Source organism: Callospermophilus lateralis, chromosome 15, assembly GCF_048772815.1.
Source record: "Callospermophilus lateralis isolate mCalLat2 chromosome 15, mCalLat2.hap1, whole genome shotgun sequence".
NCBI classification, from domain to species: Eukaryota; Metazoa; Chordata; class Mammalia; order Rodentia; family Sciuridae; genus Callospermophilus; species Callospermophilus lateralis.
Window position 1 is genome coordinate 65,568,572 of NC_135319.1, and position 17,298 is coordinate 65,585,869.

The 17,298-nt window shown below is 37.9% G+C and overlaps 1 protein-coding gene across 3 annotated transcripts in view; it reads right to left on the reverse strand.

Annotated features, from left to right (window-relative positions):
- Positions 1-17,298, reverse strand: part of Hpse2 (heparanase 2 (inactive)) — a 649,448-nt gene that overhangs the window by 85,631 nt on the left and 546,519 nt on the right. The gene's annotated exons all lie outside the window — the stretch shown is intronic.

Below are 17,298 nucleotides of genomic sequence, written 5' to 3' on the forward strand. Positions count from 1 at the left end.
AGTTCAAAGTTTGAAATGCTCTGTCCTGTCCAATTTAAAAAGTAATATTCCTCCCAGCCTCTGTTTTCAACCACATAGTGTTAATTATTGCATGTTTATAGTTTTTAGTACTGTACTGTGTACAATCTCAAGTGTATAAATCTAATGACATAAGCTTGTTGTGATCTCACCAAGGGCAGTGGGACTATACAGCTTTCTTTTTAAAATATAATTCAGGCAAATAAAGGCATTAAGTTATACTAGTGCAATGGAAGATTTATTATCTAAACTTTGAAAAGTCAGGAAATTCCAGAGCCAGATTCCAGGAGAGATATTTCTAGAAAAGAAAGTAGAAAGACCTAATGTATATCAGCGCTTGGTCCATTTACTGCCTGGTACAATAATCCTGTGGATTAAGCATGGGGATCATATTGCACAGACTAACCCTGTTCCCTGCACAAAGGAGGCCAATATTTAATGAACGATTGTTGACCCAGTTTCAAAAGAGTAAAATAATTTTATGTTTTAAAAAAGCATTTACCTTGAGATAACTGGCCAATAAAACCACATTCTCTCTATTATAACAAGAGAAACTGAGAAACAGAAAAATGAAGGAACTATCTCCTGTTTCCAAGATGTCCCTACCAGACTCAGGACCTAATTCATTTTTCACTCTGAAGATTTTCCAATTTTGAAGTTACAGCTTTCATGAATTGCTGATGTAGTTCATGAGATTATGAAATTCTGTTCAGAAATGAGGGCATTCAAAGATACCTCCAAGACAAAATTCCATGAAAATCTCACACAAAATAATTGTTAGGCAAGAGGGAGAGCCCGATTCATTTCAGGCATTGGTAGCTAGGCCAGTCTTATTTTCATAGCTGTGAGGCTTACTAGAACTACTATACTGTCAACTCTGGGACACTAAATCCTTGGAGTTCTAATTCAGAATAAAAGAATTCCCTTTTTCTTTTTCTTTCTTATCGAACCTTACATCTAATTGCAAAACAAAACTGCCTTTCTACACATAGTATATTTATTCCACTGAGGCAACATGCTATATAGTTAATGATTTATTTTTTCCTCTAGAGATAGCATCTGCATGTTCCAGAGGTCAATTTTATTTCTTTTTATGAACATATAATCGTATCTCAAAGTGCATCCTTCTGCTTTGGCCACTTGCTCTAATTTTTTCTTTCCTAATCTGATCCACACATGCTCATGTGCATTGGGATGCCTGGAGTGGAGTTCTTTCTTCTGAAGGTACTTTATGAACTCTTGTACCTGTTATTTGCATCCTTCCAACTGCATTCTCTCCATCTCTCCACTTTCCCGCTTTCTTGAGAGTGAACTCACCTTCCATGACTAATGCAATCCGTAAGCCGACTTCATGCTGATTCCACAGATTTTAATTTCCTAACATTTCCCTTTAGACTCTTCCTAACATCCTCTTTTTAAAAAGAAAATCTCTTCTTGGAGTTACTCAGAGGTTCCACACGGCCTGCTATGTGAACTCCCCCCACAGGGCTCAGACACCTCAGGTGGTACAATGAGAAGGACTCTCAAGGACCAAGTGACCACCCTGATAGGAGTACAGAATGGGACAGGAACCAATGGATCTTAACCTGAAAAAAGAGCTTGATGGTCCTTAGTGATATTCAAGGCTGACTATGCAGAAGACAGCATGGTGTAGGGTGTAGCTGAAAGGGTACTGGCTTTGGGCAAGGGGATGTGCCTGACCTTGGGCTAGTCACTTAACCTCCTGTTTCTCAACAGCAAAAGGTAATGATACCTATCTCACAGAGGTTCTTGTAAGGATTCACCAGTGTGATGGTATATACAAGACATTCAATAAATGGCTTTTCATTATTTATTGTTACTATTCTTTTAAAAAATAATAGCAGCATTTACAGTTAGGACCCTCGAGTCAGTTATACAAAATCTGAAGCTCATTTTTTGTTAAGAAAGACTTTTAAAGACATCTTCAGTTCTTATGAGAAAAAATTGGTGAGTCTCATTTTTGAGACCAGCACATAGAACATCTTTCTATTTCTCTAAAAGGGTGCATTTTTACAATGGGGCAACTGAGGGAGGACCCTTTGGAGAACCACTCTGGACTGCTTATTGCTTTAGGATGAAGACAAGGATGGGTTTACTGACCTCCATTCTAGAACCACAGGTAAAACAGGGTGACATTGTTTTCTGTTTGACTCTTGCTCTGACATTTCATATAAATGGAATCATATAACACATGGTCCTTTGTGACTGGCTTCTTTCACTTAGTACTTCAATATTAAATGTTTGTCAAAAGAAGAATTGCTAAATGAAGCAAAGTGCAACCAAACTGTGGATTAATAGAGAATTTTTAAAAATTAGGAAAATCTAAACTGACTGAACTGGTGCACACCTATAATCCCAGCTACTTTGCAGGCTCAGGGAAGAAGACTGCAAGTTCAAGGCTGGTCTGGGCAAACCCTGTTTCAAAATAAAAAAATAAAGAGGGATAAGGGTGTAGCTCAGTCGTAGAGTAACCTAGGTTTAATCCTCATTACAAAAAAATAAAAAATAGAAAAGGGTATATATCTATATGTATATCTTAATAAAATTCTCTAAAATATGTATATAAATATGAAATCTGAAAGAATATACACCAAATTATCAAAGTGAAGACCTCCAAAAGGGGAGAGAAGCATAATAGCAGCATTTATAGTTAGGACCCTAGAGTCAGTTATACAAAATCTGAAGCTCATTTTTGTTAAGAAAAGCTTTTAGAGAGATCTTTAGTACTTATGAGAAAAAATTGGTGAGCCTCATTTTTGAGACCAGCACATAGAACATCTTTCTATTCCTCTAAAATGGTGCATTTCCAATTTGAGGAAGACTGCTTAATCTTTTCTTGTCATTAATTGTATATTTCAACTAAATTCATCTGATAAAGACAAGAGTAAATAATAATATAAAATTTCACCAAGTTAGTATTTTCATACGTGGAAAGTTATAATTCAGGTATTTACTGTTACTAGTTAGCTAAAAATTGAAATTGATTCCTTAATTTCTAAGTGGAATAAAGCTTCTGCTTCACTCTTTACTGGAAGAAATATAGGTAAAGATAAAAAATGAGATCAGAAATAATGTGACTAATATATATTAAACTACTTAGTGATCAATTTATGCTATCACAGGTAAAACCTACAGTAGATTAAAAAAATCTAAGATGTCACAGAAAAGCACAAATCACCAGGGAAACCATAAAAATTCTGGCATATGAGAAGGTGGATTGCATTTACCACAGGGAACTGTGTAGGCTGGGGAGTGGGAGGGGTGAGTCTTGAAAGGCCACTCACCCACAGAACGAAGACCACAGAGAAATAAAAAGCAACTCAATTTGGTGTGTATGTATGTGTGTGTGTGTGTATATATATATATATATATTTTTTTTTTTCATGAGAAACAAAAAATGTTGAACTCATCTGCTTTTTCAATTATGAACAGGAAACATAAAACTATATTCAATAAATGCACCAAAAACTGTAATAAAAACTACTTCAGGCCCATGTTACAGAGAGTGAAAGAGGAAAAGCAGCAGAGAAGGAGGGAGGGCCGGAGAGAGAAGAGAGGAAGCTCAGCAGGGTCCCAGGCACTTTTCTGCATCTGTCACTGTCAGAGCCCTCCCTTTCCAGAGTGCCCTCCTCAGCTATCCTATTTCTCTGCCTCCTTGAGGCCTAAACATCTCCTGTGCCCTTTGCTTCCATACCCCACCCCAGATCCCACCAAAATCTCTCTCATCACTCCCCCTACCACTCAGAGAAAACAGGTCAGCAACAAAACCCTGTCATCTGGATTCACAGCCCTTATTCCCTATAGACATTCTACTGAATTTTCAATTGCTTATCAGCATACCTGTCTTGCCTTCCCCCTCCCTCTCTCCCTTCCTTCCATCATTCCTTCTCTCTTTTTCTATATTTAATTTTTGCCAAAGTAATACATTCACATGGATAAAAAACCAAAAGCCTTATCCTGAAGAGTCCTGCCTCCCACACCAAAGATGTTACTATTTCTTGATTATCACCTTTAGAAACTATCTCTGAATTCAGAAAGCTGAGGATTTAACTTTTTAAAAGTGTTCACCATCTACTCCCTCTTTCCTTTTCCCAATATGATAAAATTATATTCTCACTTTTTCTTTCAAACCTCTGCAATTTCAAGCAACATACTTGAACCTATGATTCTTTTGCCAGCAACCATGCAATTATGTATGATAGTCCACTGGGTGCAGAAATCATCCACAGGCCAACAGCTTACTGATGTCTGTTGTTTCTCTGTCTTCATCAACATGAGTACTATTCCAAGAAGGCATTACCCAGAAGGGCTCAACCTGAGACTATCTTTATTGCTTGTTTCAGGGATTTCCTGAAACCCCACTTAAATGAATATCAGACGACTCTCGTTTTCAATATTAGTATCAAATGACTGTTGGCTCTCTAAGCCTCTTTGAAACCCTCACCTCTAAATTTTTGTTTTGCTGTGTCCACTAATCCTAAACTAGTATATCACTCTTACTCCTTCCTAATCACGTTCCCACAATGAAACACCCACTTTAAATCAGTCCTCAAAAACCGGCCTTTGTTCTTGCTGGTCTGAGAGGCTACTAACATTTGTAAAGGTATTTTTCCTCTTTCCACAGTAGGCAATAAACTTAGTTTTGCCTTATCAAGAGGTTAGTTTAGTGGTAATTTGGAGGTAGTAAGAGAACTCCTGGGCATCACTAACTAAGATCTCAGTTTACTGAGCTCTGCAGACTCCTGCTGGGAGCTCTCTGACCTCGCATTAAAGTTTCCATCCCACACCAGTATCAGGCCAGGCTCTGATTACTTTATTTCACTTCTTTGAGCTCTCCAAAAGCTGAGTTTATTTTGTACCCCAGGATTAAGAAACTCTTTAAGAATACTCTCATTATCTGATCAGTTTGGGAAAACTTTATTCCTTGATAGAAACCTGCCTCATTATTAACACTACTCTTTATTTCTGTCTGCCCTTGCCATTTCCTGTCGTACATCTTTAAGAGAAAGTTCAAAGGGGAGAAGACAGAGACCCAAAATCTGTTCCTTAGGCTAGTCCCCAGGACTTAGAAGTCCAGAAAGTTCTTCACTGGCAATTTTTGAACAAACTGTACTTCTCAAAATTAAAATAAAAAGGGCTGAGGCGGTAGCTCAATGGTAGAGCACTTGCCTAGCACATGTGAGGGGTCCTGAGTTCAATGCCTGGAATTGGAAAAAAAAAAAAAATCTTTTGATGCTTCCAACACCTCATAACTTGAATCAAATGGACTTTACCTGCTGTTCCTCTTTCCCCATTCTATGCTCTTCATGTTTTTCTGCCTCTTTCTTCTTTGGATACTCTCCCTTCTCTCCTAGATGGTCAGAAGCTCTCAAAACTCAACCACCCCTGAAAGTTAAACACCTCTCGGAATAGGCAACAACCTGTTTTTTTGTTTTGTGTGTGGGGAGTCCCAGGGATTGAACCCAGGGGCACTTAACCACTGAGCCACATTCCCACCCCTTTTATATTTTGAGACATGGTCTCGCTATGTTGCTTAGGACCTCACTAAGTTGATGAGGCTGGTTTTGAACTTTTGATCCTTTTACCTCAGGTTTCTAAACTGCTAGGACTGTAGGTGTGCACCACCATGCCTGGCTAAGACTCTGTATTTTAATTTGAGCTGAGAGCCATTGAAAGGACTTTCTAAAGCCTATGCAAGCTATTGTGAAAACTGTAGAGGTCTTTAGAATAGTCTTAATCATGCATCATTTAGGACTCCTAGATCTATAACCATTAGTTCATATGGGGGTGAGAACCTCAGATTTAAAAAAAAAAAAATGGATAGCGAAGGCAAAGCAGAAGATCTTGAGGATGATTTCAAAGCCTTGGAATTGCATTGGAAACTGATTCAGTTCTACAAGCAAGGAAAGTATGAATCCATTTAAGACTTTCAGGGTAAGTTCTTTAGCACTGTTAGACAGCGTTCAGGAGTAGATCCGGAAGCAGGGGAGCCTCCAGTTCTCTCCTCACTTTTTATGCATGGCCATAAACCAGAAATATGGGAATTAATGGGCAAGCAAAATCTAGAATGGGGAAGAGTCCTATTGCCGGAAGTCCCCATCTCACAAGAGCCTTAGAACAAAAACAGAGTAAGAATTGCCACGGCAGTGTTCTCTGTTAATTGTGGTAAGCAAGCCACTCAGCTTTGCCTTATTGCTGGGTTATTGTGGTGGTATTTTCAGGAAGCTGCCACTCAATTCCACTTTGTGAAAAAAGGTCATTTAGTAGTTTTTTTTTTCCATCTTTTCTTCTACTTCTCCTCCTATGTTTAACCTCCTAACCTCCCAGACTCTGTGAACTGCATTTACTTTCCTATTTTTCTAAGGCTGAATAATATTATGATCTATTCTGTAATGATGACTATCTTCCACTCCTATTCAAAAGGCATATTCTGCATATTGAAAACCACCTACTGAAAATCGGATCAACTTTTAGTTTGTTCACATTTTTTTATTGGTTGTTCAAAACCTTACAAAGCTCTTGCTTGACATATCATATTTCATACATTAGCATACATTAGTTTCAAGTGAGTTATGAACTCCCATTTTTACCCCAAATACAGATTGCAGAATCATTTGGGTTACACATCCACATTTTTACATAATGCCATATTAGTAACCGTTGTATTCTGCTACCTTTCCTATCCTCTACTATCCCCCCTCCCCTCCCCTCCTATCTTCTCTCTCTACCCCATCTACTGTAATTCATTTCTCACCTTGTTTATTTTCCCATTCCCCTCACAACCTCTTATATGTAATTTAGTATAACAATGAGGGTCTCCCTCCGTTTCCATGCAATTTCCCTTTTCTCTCCCTTTCCCTCCCACCTCTTGTCTCTGTTTAATGTTAATCTTTTCTTCCTGCTCTTCCTCCCTGCTCTATTCTTAGTTGCTCTCATTATATCAAAGAAGACATTTGGTATTTGTTTTTTAGGGATTGGCTAGCTTCACTAAGCATAATCTGCTCTAGTGCCATCCATTTCCCTGCAAATTCCATGATTTTGTCATTTTTTAGTGCTGCGTAATACTCCATGGTGTATAGATGCCACATTTTTTTAATCCATTCATCCATTGAAGGGCATCTGGGTTGGTTCCACAGTCTAGCTATTGTGAATTGTGCTGCTATGAACATCGATGTGGCAGTATCCCTGTAATACGCTCTTTTAAGGTCTTCAGGGAATAGTCCGAGAAGGGCAATAGTTGGATCAAATGGTGGTTCCATTCCCAGCTTTCCCAGGAATCTCCATACTGCTTTCCAAATTGGCCAAACCAATTTGCAGTCCCACCAGCAATGTACAAGAGTACTCTTTTCCCCACATCCTCGCCAGCACTTGTTGTTTGACTTCATAATGGCTGCCAATCTTACTGGAGTGAGATCGTATCTTAGGGTGGTTTTGATTTGCATTTCTCTGACTGCTAGAGATGGTGAGCATTTTTTCATGTACTTGTTGATTGATTGTATGTCCTCCTCTGAGAAGTTTCTGTTCAGGTCCTTGGCCCATTTGTTGATTGGGTTATTTATTATCTTATTGTCTACTTTTTTGAGTTCTTTGTATATTCTGGATATTAGGGCTCTATCTGAAGTGTGAGGAGTAAATATTTGTTCCCATGATGTAGGCTCCCTATTTACCTCTCTTATTGTTTCTCTTGCTGAGAAAAAAACTTTTTAGTTTAAGTAAGTCCCATTTGTTGATTCTTGCTATTAACTCTTGTGCTATGGGTGTCCTATTAAGGAATTTGGAGCCCGACCCCACTATATGTAGATTGGAGCCAACTTTTTCTTCTATCAGACACAGAGTCTCTGATTTGATATCAAGGTCCTTGATCCATTTTGAGTTAACTTTTGTGCATGGTGAGAGGAGGGGGTTCAGTTTCATTTTGTTGCATATGGATTTCCAGTTTTCCCAACACCATTTGTTGAAGATGCTATCCTTCCTCCATTGCATGCTTTTAGCCCCTTTATCAAATATAAGATAGTTGTAACTTTGTGGATTGGTCTCTGTGTCCTCTATTCTGTACCATTGGTCCACCCGCCTGTTTTGGTACCAGTACCACGCTGTTTTTGTTACTATTGCTCTGTAATATAGTTTGAAATCTGGTATCGCTATACCGCCTGATTCACACTTCCTGCTTAGAATTGCTTTTGCTATTCTGGGTCTTTTATTTTTCCATATGAATTTCATGATTGCTTTATCTATTTCTACAAGCAATACCTTTGGGATTTTGATTGGCATTGCATTAAACCTATAGAGAACTTTTGGTAATATCACCATTTTGATGATGTTAGTTCTGCCTATCCATGAACAGGGTATATTTTTCCATCTTCTAAGATCTTCTTCTATTTCTCTCTTTAGGGTTCTGTAGTTTTCATTGTATAAATCTTTCACCTCTTTTGTTAGGTTGATTCCCAAGTATTTTATTTTTTTTTTGAGGATATTGTGAATGGAGTGTTTTTCCTCATTTCCGTTTCAGAAGTTTTGTCGCTGATATACAGGAATGCCTTTGATTTATACGTGTTGATTTTATATCCTGCCACTTTGCTGAATTCATTTATTAGTTCTAGTAGTTTTTTTGTAGGTATAGAATCATGTCGTCTGCAATTAGTGATAATTTAAGTTCTTCTTTTCCAATTTTTATGCCTTTAATTTCTTTCGTCTGTCTAATTGCTCTGGCCAGTGTTTCGAGAACTATATTGAATAGAAGTGGTGATAGAGGGCATCCCTGTCTTGTTCCAGATTTTAGAGGGAATGCCTTCAATTTTTCTCCATTCAGAATGATGCTAGCCTGAGGCTTAGCATAGATAGCTTTTACAATGTCAAGGTAATTTCCTGTTATCCCTAGTTTTTCTAATGTTTTGAATATAAAGGGATGCTGTACTTTGTCGAATGCTTTTTTTGCGTCTATGGAGATGATCATATGGTTCTTATCTTTAAGTCTATTGATGTGGTGAATAACATTTATTGATTTCCATATATTGAACCATCCTTGCATCCCAGGGATGAATCCTACTTGATCATGGTGCACAATTTTTTTGATGTGCCTTTGTATCCGATTCGCCAGAATTTTATTGAGGATTTTTGCATCTAGGTTCATCAGGGATATTGGTCTGTAGTTTTCTTTCTTTGAGGTGTCTTTGTCTGGCTTCGGAATCAACGTGATGTTGGCCTCATAGAATGAATTTGGAAGAGCTCCCTCTTTTTCTATTTCCTGAAATAACTTGAAAAGTATTGGTTTTAATTCTTCTTTAAAGGTTTTGTAAAACTCCGCTGTATACCCATCCGGTCCTGGGCTTTTCTTGGTTGGTAGTCTTTTGATTGCTTCTTCAATTTCATCCATTGATATTGGTCTGTTCAAATTGCGTGTATCCTCCTGACTCAGTCTGGGCAAATCATTTGTCTTAAGAAATTTATCGATGTCTTCACTATCTTCTATTTTATTGGAATATAGGTTTTCAAAATAATTTCTAATTGTCTTCTGTATTTCTGTAGCATCTGTTGTGATATTGCCTTTTTCATCCCGTATGTTAGTAATTTGAGTTCTCTCTCTTCTTCTCTTCGTTAGCATGGCTAAGGGTCTGTCAATCTTATTTAGTTTGTTCACATTGAGTCCTGACTTTCTTACCTAGTTCTCACCCTCTCCCTTCAGTTCACGCTTTCTAAATACTGTTTACCTAGTTTTTATCTTAATGCGGTTACATCTTAATATAGCTAAATACAACATAAAAGTCAGAAATTTTGGGGCTGGGGATGTGGCTCAAGTGGTAGCGTGCTCACCTAGCATATGTGAGGCATTGGGTTTGTTTCTCAGCACCACATAAAAATAAAATAAAGATAAAACTAAAAAATAAATATTTAATAAAACCAGAAATTTGACAGTAGCACATTATATATATAGCTAAATGCCATTTTGTCACCTATGTACATCTGTGTATCCACTACAATCAAGAACAGAACTATTCTCTTAATAGTCACTCCCGCCTTATAAACTTCCACCATCCCTAATCCTTGGAATCTGGGACTCTATTCTCCATCTCTGTAATTTTTTCATTTCAAGATTGTTATCTAAATCTAATTATAAATTATCTGACTTTCTGATGTTGGCCTTTAAGAAGTGACTAGAGGCTGGAGATATGGCTCAGAAGGGGAGTGCCTGCCTAGCATGTGTGAGGCCCTGGGTTTCATTTCCATGCAGCAGTCTGCTCACTTGCTCTTCTATCTTCTGCCATGTAAGGACCCAGTATCCACACATTCACACCCATGCTTGAGGATGCAGCCTTAAGCAGGCAATAAATCTGCTGGAGCACTTCAGTCTCCAGAGCTATGATAAATATATTTTTGTTCTTTATAAACTACCTTGTCCTTGGCATTCTCTTATAGTAACACAAAACAGACTAAAATGAGATTTACCTAGATGGTTGAATGTTCCAATGGTCATCCCTTTCTATTGCTGGTATTCCATGGTATGGATGTATTGCAGTTTAAACTAATTTACCTGTTGAGAGACATTTTGTTTGTTAACAGTTTTTGCTATTACTAATAAAGATGTTATGAACAATAGTGTATGTGTTTTCATGTGGATATTTTAATTTCTTTGGTACAAATACCTAGGAGTATGATTGTTGGATTGTTATGGTTAAGTAAGTGTGTGTTTAGTTTTAAGAAATTGCCATTTTTTTTTCCATAGTGGCTGTGCTATCTCACAATCCCATCAACATTGTATAAGAGGTTGAATTTCTTTGCATCCTCACCAGCACTATAAGCCATTTGAAATATCAATTTAAAGACAGGCAAAGTATTAGTTATTATTTTCCTCAAAACCATAGAAAGGCCAGTTTTTCTCTTTCTTTTAAGCTCCTGAAATGTCTATCCATTAGGCCATTCTCTTAGGCTGACCATCAGGAAAAACAGAATGACTTTGTGGTTACGTTGAAGTCAGGTAGATAATGGCATGACATGGCCTGCTGAGTAGAATCAGGAAGTGGGGATATGGAGTAGTGTCCAATTCCAATCTTGGGCTGATAGTATGATGGATGGAGTTACCTTAAATCATTCCTGGGTTCCATCTGCAGTTCCCAGATGCCCAGCCATAATGAAAGCACTATAATTTCAGGAGGGGGCAGAATGACTAGACTAGGGTTTATCCTGCCTGCCCTTCTCTTCAGATGTGAACAGGGAAGATATGAAGGCAGGGATTTTCCTTAAAAAGATATTCAGGTGATATTTTCTGTTTCAGTGAGTTCTTAAATTCACCCAATACAAACACAGAAGCAAAATATTTTTCATGGTAGATTCATCCTCTAAGCTTTTTTAGCACACTAAGCCATATGGATTTATAGATTAAGAGTATCAGATTAATTTAGAAAACAAAATGAATAAAATAATTACAGACTGGGTGCTAGAACCATCTGGAAGCACTGTTACTCTTGTGTCTGGTAGTCGTTGGCTATTGGCTGTGACCTCAGCTGGGCTATTGGTTGGAACCCTTGTCTGAGACCTCTCCATGTGGTCTGTGTGGCTTACTTTGGGCTTCCTTGCAGCATGGAAGTTGTTATACAAGAACAAGTATCCCGAAAGAACAGGCAGAAGTGCCCAGCATTTTATGATCTCCCCTTGAAAGCCACACAGTAGATATTCCACTGACTCTCAGTGGAGGCAGCCAATGTCGGCCCAGATTCGAAGGCTAGGGATGGGGGCAGAGCCCTCCTCTCTCTGAGAGGGTGTAAGAAGGGCATGTGAGATGGAAGATATGTGGTCATTTAGAAAACAGTAAGGCATTAGCAAACATTTCTGAGCAAATGTTTAATGTTCTAAGTCCAGTTGAGTATAACTCTAAGAAGCAGCTTTCCCTTCCTTAACTGACCCATTTTGCTCTGATTGGGAACTTCAGAGTGGGGAAAGTACCTCTAGGATGGGCCTGTGGTGCTTCTTACAATGCGGTGAATAGGTCCCTTAAACAGCTTTCTGAGGAAAGGAAGTGCTATGGGGACTACTGACTTCCCTAACATTGCTTTGTAGGGGCTACTCAACCAAAGTAAAGCAGGTTTCACACATAAGTTGTAGACTATTAGAATTAATAGGACTCCTTAAACCTGGAAGATGAAGATGGAGAAAAATTAAGAATGCTTATCCATGCTAAGCAAAAGAAACCAAAGAGTATATATGTATTCTTCTATAAAATTCTAAAAAATGCAATCTATAATGACAGAAACCAGATCAGTTGCTGCCTGGGGTGAAGTTGCAGGAAAGGGCTCCCTACTAAGGTAGACTAGGAGGAAATATTTCAGAGTAGTGAAACTGTTCCATATGCAGATTGTTGGTGGTGGGATTACACACTCTATTTGTTAAAACTCACAGAACTGTATTATCTCTATTATAGGATAGTTCAAAAGAATTGATATGCCCTTTGTGTGTACCAGAAATAAAAATGATTTTTAATAAAGAAAAATTCTAAAACACTAAAAAAAAAAAAAAAAAGAATGCTTATCCAAACTCACTCTTTTATATAGAGCCAAGAAGATATAAAGGGACATTTTAGGGTAAAATTTCAAATTTGTGAAGATCCTATTAAGTGAGAATGACAATCTGTGCTACAAAATTCAGTTAATGATGGTGAGCTAATGACAATTTGGAAATTTCCTATTCATTTATGATGTGCCAATGAAAATACTGAATCCATGATAATTTTAAAATTACCTCAACTTAAGATTGAGAATCAATAAAAGAAGTAAGAAAAGCATGTCTTGCCCTCTGACCATAGAATGACTTCTCTGCTCCACTGTCACCTCCCCCTCCACCCCCATGCAGCGCCTGCTGGAGAACTCCTTCCCAGCCCTCAAAACTCAGCTTGGATGTCAGCTCCCATCTAGAGTTTCTTCCTGCCCATACAGAGCTAATTACTCCTGCCTTGATGTTTCTGCAGTGCTTTGTACATTCTTACGTTACAGCACTAATCACCCTGAGTTACAACAAGTTGTTTATGTGTCTGTCTTTGCCAATGAGACAGAGAGACTTTTGGGGGCAGAAATGACTTATTCTTATTTGTAACCCACACTTTGCACAGTGCCTGGAGTGTAAGAGAACCAGACAAAAAATGGAAGGAGAGAAGGCAGAAAGGCAGGCCGGCGAGAGAATAGACCAGGAATGGGTGGATGGGATGATGGAACATTTTAGTTCTCCAAAGTTTTAGACCTCTAAAATATGAGTAAATTGTATAAGAAGTCTCTAAGAACTCTCAGGATTCATGTTATAGAGTCAACTGATCTTAATTTCCTTACAAAAGTTTGTCTTATATTTTACACATTTCTGTTGAAAAGAGCTCAGTATATCATTATAAACTACAGTTTCAAATGCTTTTATGAAATGGAATAGATAAAATCACCTCCTTTCATGTACTTTTTATATTGAAATATTCAACATTTAAAAATAATATTTGTGAGCTGAAGACTATGGAGCATGCTGGTAGTCACAGCTAGCCAGGAGGCTGAGGCAGGAGGATCGCTTGAACCCAGGAGTTTGAGGCAAGACTGGGCAACAGAGCAAGACCTGTCCAAAATGTGTGTGTGTGTGTGTATGTGTGTGTGTGTGTGTGTGTGTGTGTGTGTGTGTGTGTTGGGTGTCCCAAAAGCTCAACATCTGACTATAAGTAGTTTGTAAAAGTCAATATTTTCTTTTTTTTTTTTTTAGTTGTCAATGGACTTTATTTATTTATATGTGGTGCTGAAAATTGAACCTAGTGCCTCACACGTGCCAGGCAAGCTCTCTACCACTAAGCCACAACCTCAGCCCATCAATCGTTTCTTCTTAATGGAAAAAAAACAAACAATTTTTACCTTGATAAATCTATTGTGACTTAGTGTGGGCATTAGAACCTCAGTAAGCTCAGAGATTTGATCAAAAATTAATTCCAGGAATAGGATCATATAACTTGCTAACAGCAAATTTAGATTTAAATGATACAACTTTTCCTTATTATTAAGTTAAAATGTTCAAATCATAGTCATTACAGCTGCTAGATTAAGTAAGCAACCACTCACCATGGATACCATTGAATCTCCAATCTTAGGTGTCCCATGTGTAAGGTGGTGGGAACAACCCACCCTGAGAGCAGGCACTGAGATTTCCAAACAATAATAAAACTGACTAAGAATCAGTCTGCTTTTTATTATCACCATGTGCCAACAATTCTAAACACGGCCGGTGATACACTACTCCTCCTGGAAAAAGGCTTTTGTTGGTCTAACTTCTGAACAGTCCCTGTGGTTACTGTTGAGTTTTAATAATACATGTGTAAGCTTCGAATTAGCACATTTTAATAACTTATCCTTTAGAAAACACCATATTCTACATGAAAGTTAATTCCTTGAACTCCCAAGTAGTCAGCTGTCCCCTCCTCACTGTTCCCTGTGAGCATAAGCTGTGATGGTGTGATCAGTTTGGCACTGTGCAGGCCCTCTCCCAGCTGCACCTCACATCTCCAACCCCTACAGGGCTCTGTGTTCCTACATGTAAACAAAGGGGTCTGAACAAAGCGGTTGTGTGGTGATCCTGAAGATGAGGAAACAGAACCAGAGTTGTTTCAGGACTGGAGTTGATTCTGTCTTCTTATGTGACTACCTGAACTCTGTGCTGAGAAAGCACACAGTAAAACAGAATACGAGCTGTGAGGTATACTATTTCTGTTTCACAAGTGCAAATTTTAGTTTACACTAAAATAATTTTACTGAATTTGAACAATGTTTAAATAGAACTATGTTTAAAATAGGAATGCATTCACTCTTTCAAATTGTCAACTGTTTTAATACTGTAAAAGGAATAAAAAAAATAATGCTATTACTATCACTACAAATAACTTTTTCATATTGAGGAAAGGGATGTTAAAATATGATTCCCCTCTGGGTGTCCCTCTGGATCACACCAATCATGCCTGGTGTGACTTGGCTGGTTGCAAGGCCAGGGGGTGCAGGGAACAGGTGAGGGTGGTACCAGCATATCACTCCTCCTGTGCCTCCCCTCTCAGGCTCCTCCCTTTCTGAGCACCCTTCTCAGCCTTCACAAATTCAATATTTTGCTTTCAACAGTCAACTGACACATTTCTTCAAAGTAAGGCTTTCACAAAACATTTGCATTTTGTAGGAGACTTAAAAAAACACAGCTTTATTGAGATATAATTCATGTATCATAAAATTCACCCATTTAAATTAATTTAAATAATTTAAGTGTGCATTCCAGGAACTTCCTGAAGAATCCACTGATTCTTCAACAGAAAGCAGTAAACAATAGGCTCCTTTGAAGCTCTCACTTCAAAATCCCTACTTGGCTGGCCATCAGTACTAAACTATTGCATCATTATCCTTACGAAGTCCTAACCAATCCCCCACAATGAACGACTCACCTTTACAGATTTCAAAAATCTCACAAATATTCTGACTTTACCCTTTCTGCTATGAGATGTCCCCCAAGACTGCTTAGGCAGTGTCTCCTCTACTAATAAAAACTAAACAAAATTCAGTTTTATCTTATCAGCAGGTTGCTTTGGAGAGATTCTGGGCTGCTAGTATTTGACAGTGGATCATTGTAAAAAGCCAGCAGGTGTCTTGCCTCCCTATCTGGAAGATCAGACTACCTAGGAATGAGTAGTATCCTGTATTACTAATGAGGGTGTTAAAAATTGTCACAAAATATTGTAGTAAAATGAAAAAAATAAAGGTAGAAACCATAATTTAAAATTTTCTATAAGATATAGGTTCTCTGAGAGGTTTCCAATGATTTAATCACTCAATCCCTTAAAAAAAGTTGCAGTTAGGTCTGTTGCTACCAGATGGTGATAGGGTGGCTTAAGTCATATGGTTTACCCTAAACCTGGGGTTAGTCACTATGTAAAAAATTATCATCAGTAAGAAAGGTGCCAAATCATACCATTAATTCCTCTTTATTTTAAAATTTGTTCCAATGTGGTATCTTTTCAAAGGTTGCCTGATATTTATTTGATGCTAAATGTTTTATATTAAAAAGGTAATATTTTGCTTGATTTAGTTAGTGAAAATTTATTAATAATTACATCATGAGAGTGGGAGCTGCAGCAACCCTGGAGTTAAGACATAATCTTGAAGACCTGAAGCTTTACTTATTTTTTTCAGTTCATTTTTACATATTTTTGGTGCATTCTATCATACCTGTTAGTGGGGTTCACTCTGACATATTCATAAATGCCTGTAATGTAGTTTGCTCCAATTCAACCCCCAGTGCTTCCTCTCTCCCTTCCTTCCTCCCTCCTCCAGCCCCTTCCTCTACTCTACTGCCTTCCTTCTATTTATTTTTTAATTGGTGCATTATAGTAATATATGAAATTGGAATGAACTGAGATATATTCATACCGGCACATAGCTTTACTTCTTTTTTGTCCTCACCTTTAGGCTGGCTCATTGTCAACACGTAGGGATATCTTTATTCATGGTGTTTGCTGTTTGCTTATTTCTTGTCTAACAAGTTTGAATTAAATCATGAGAAGCCTCTCAGTTCCCTTCCTGTCTTCATTCTTTCAAAGATCCTCCTTTTCTATGTGTATCACAGAGAGAAATAAAGCATGAGATAACAGTGTGCTCCAGGAAGCACAGTGCTCTGTCAGGCTTTGCCATCTACAAAGGTTTAAGTGTCACCAAACACCTTTTTATACTGTATTTCTCAGATAGGAAATGAACGTAACTTACTTTACATTTTCACATTTTTTTTTCTCTATTGTTTTCCTTGAAACAACTGGAGGTAGAAGATTTAAAATAGAAAATTTCCTAAAAATAGATATTTTCAAGGAGACATAGCATATCTCATATTTTTTAAAGCTAAAGCACATTCCCTTTCAGAAATCTGAGACAGGGGGCTTATTTGCTTAAAAGGCCTTCATCTCTTACCTACATGCCCAGAATGAGGCTTCCCTAATATTTAACCAAGGTGATGGCAACTTTTTACAAGCAAGGGAAGGAGGGCTTGCAGTGGATTACAGAAAGAGACACTACTGAATATCAAATGTCTCCTATAAAACTGCAAGCAGTCTTCGCATGTAATGGTGATGTTGCTAGGTTCCTGCCTCAATCGCCACCTCGGGCATCTTAGCTCCCCAAACTACTCATTGTTTCCAAATGCACAGCATTGTGATATGTTTCTGGCTTTCTGAGTTATTTTCCTTCCTTGGAGTACTCTTTTCTTCTCTTGTATCCAATGACTACTTCC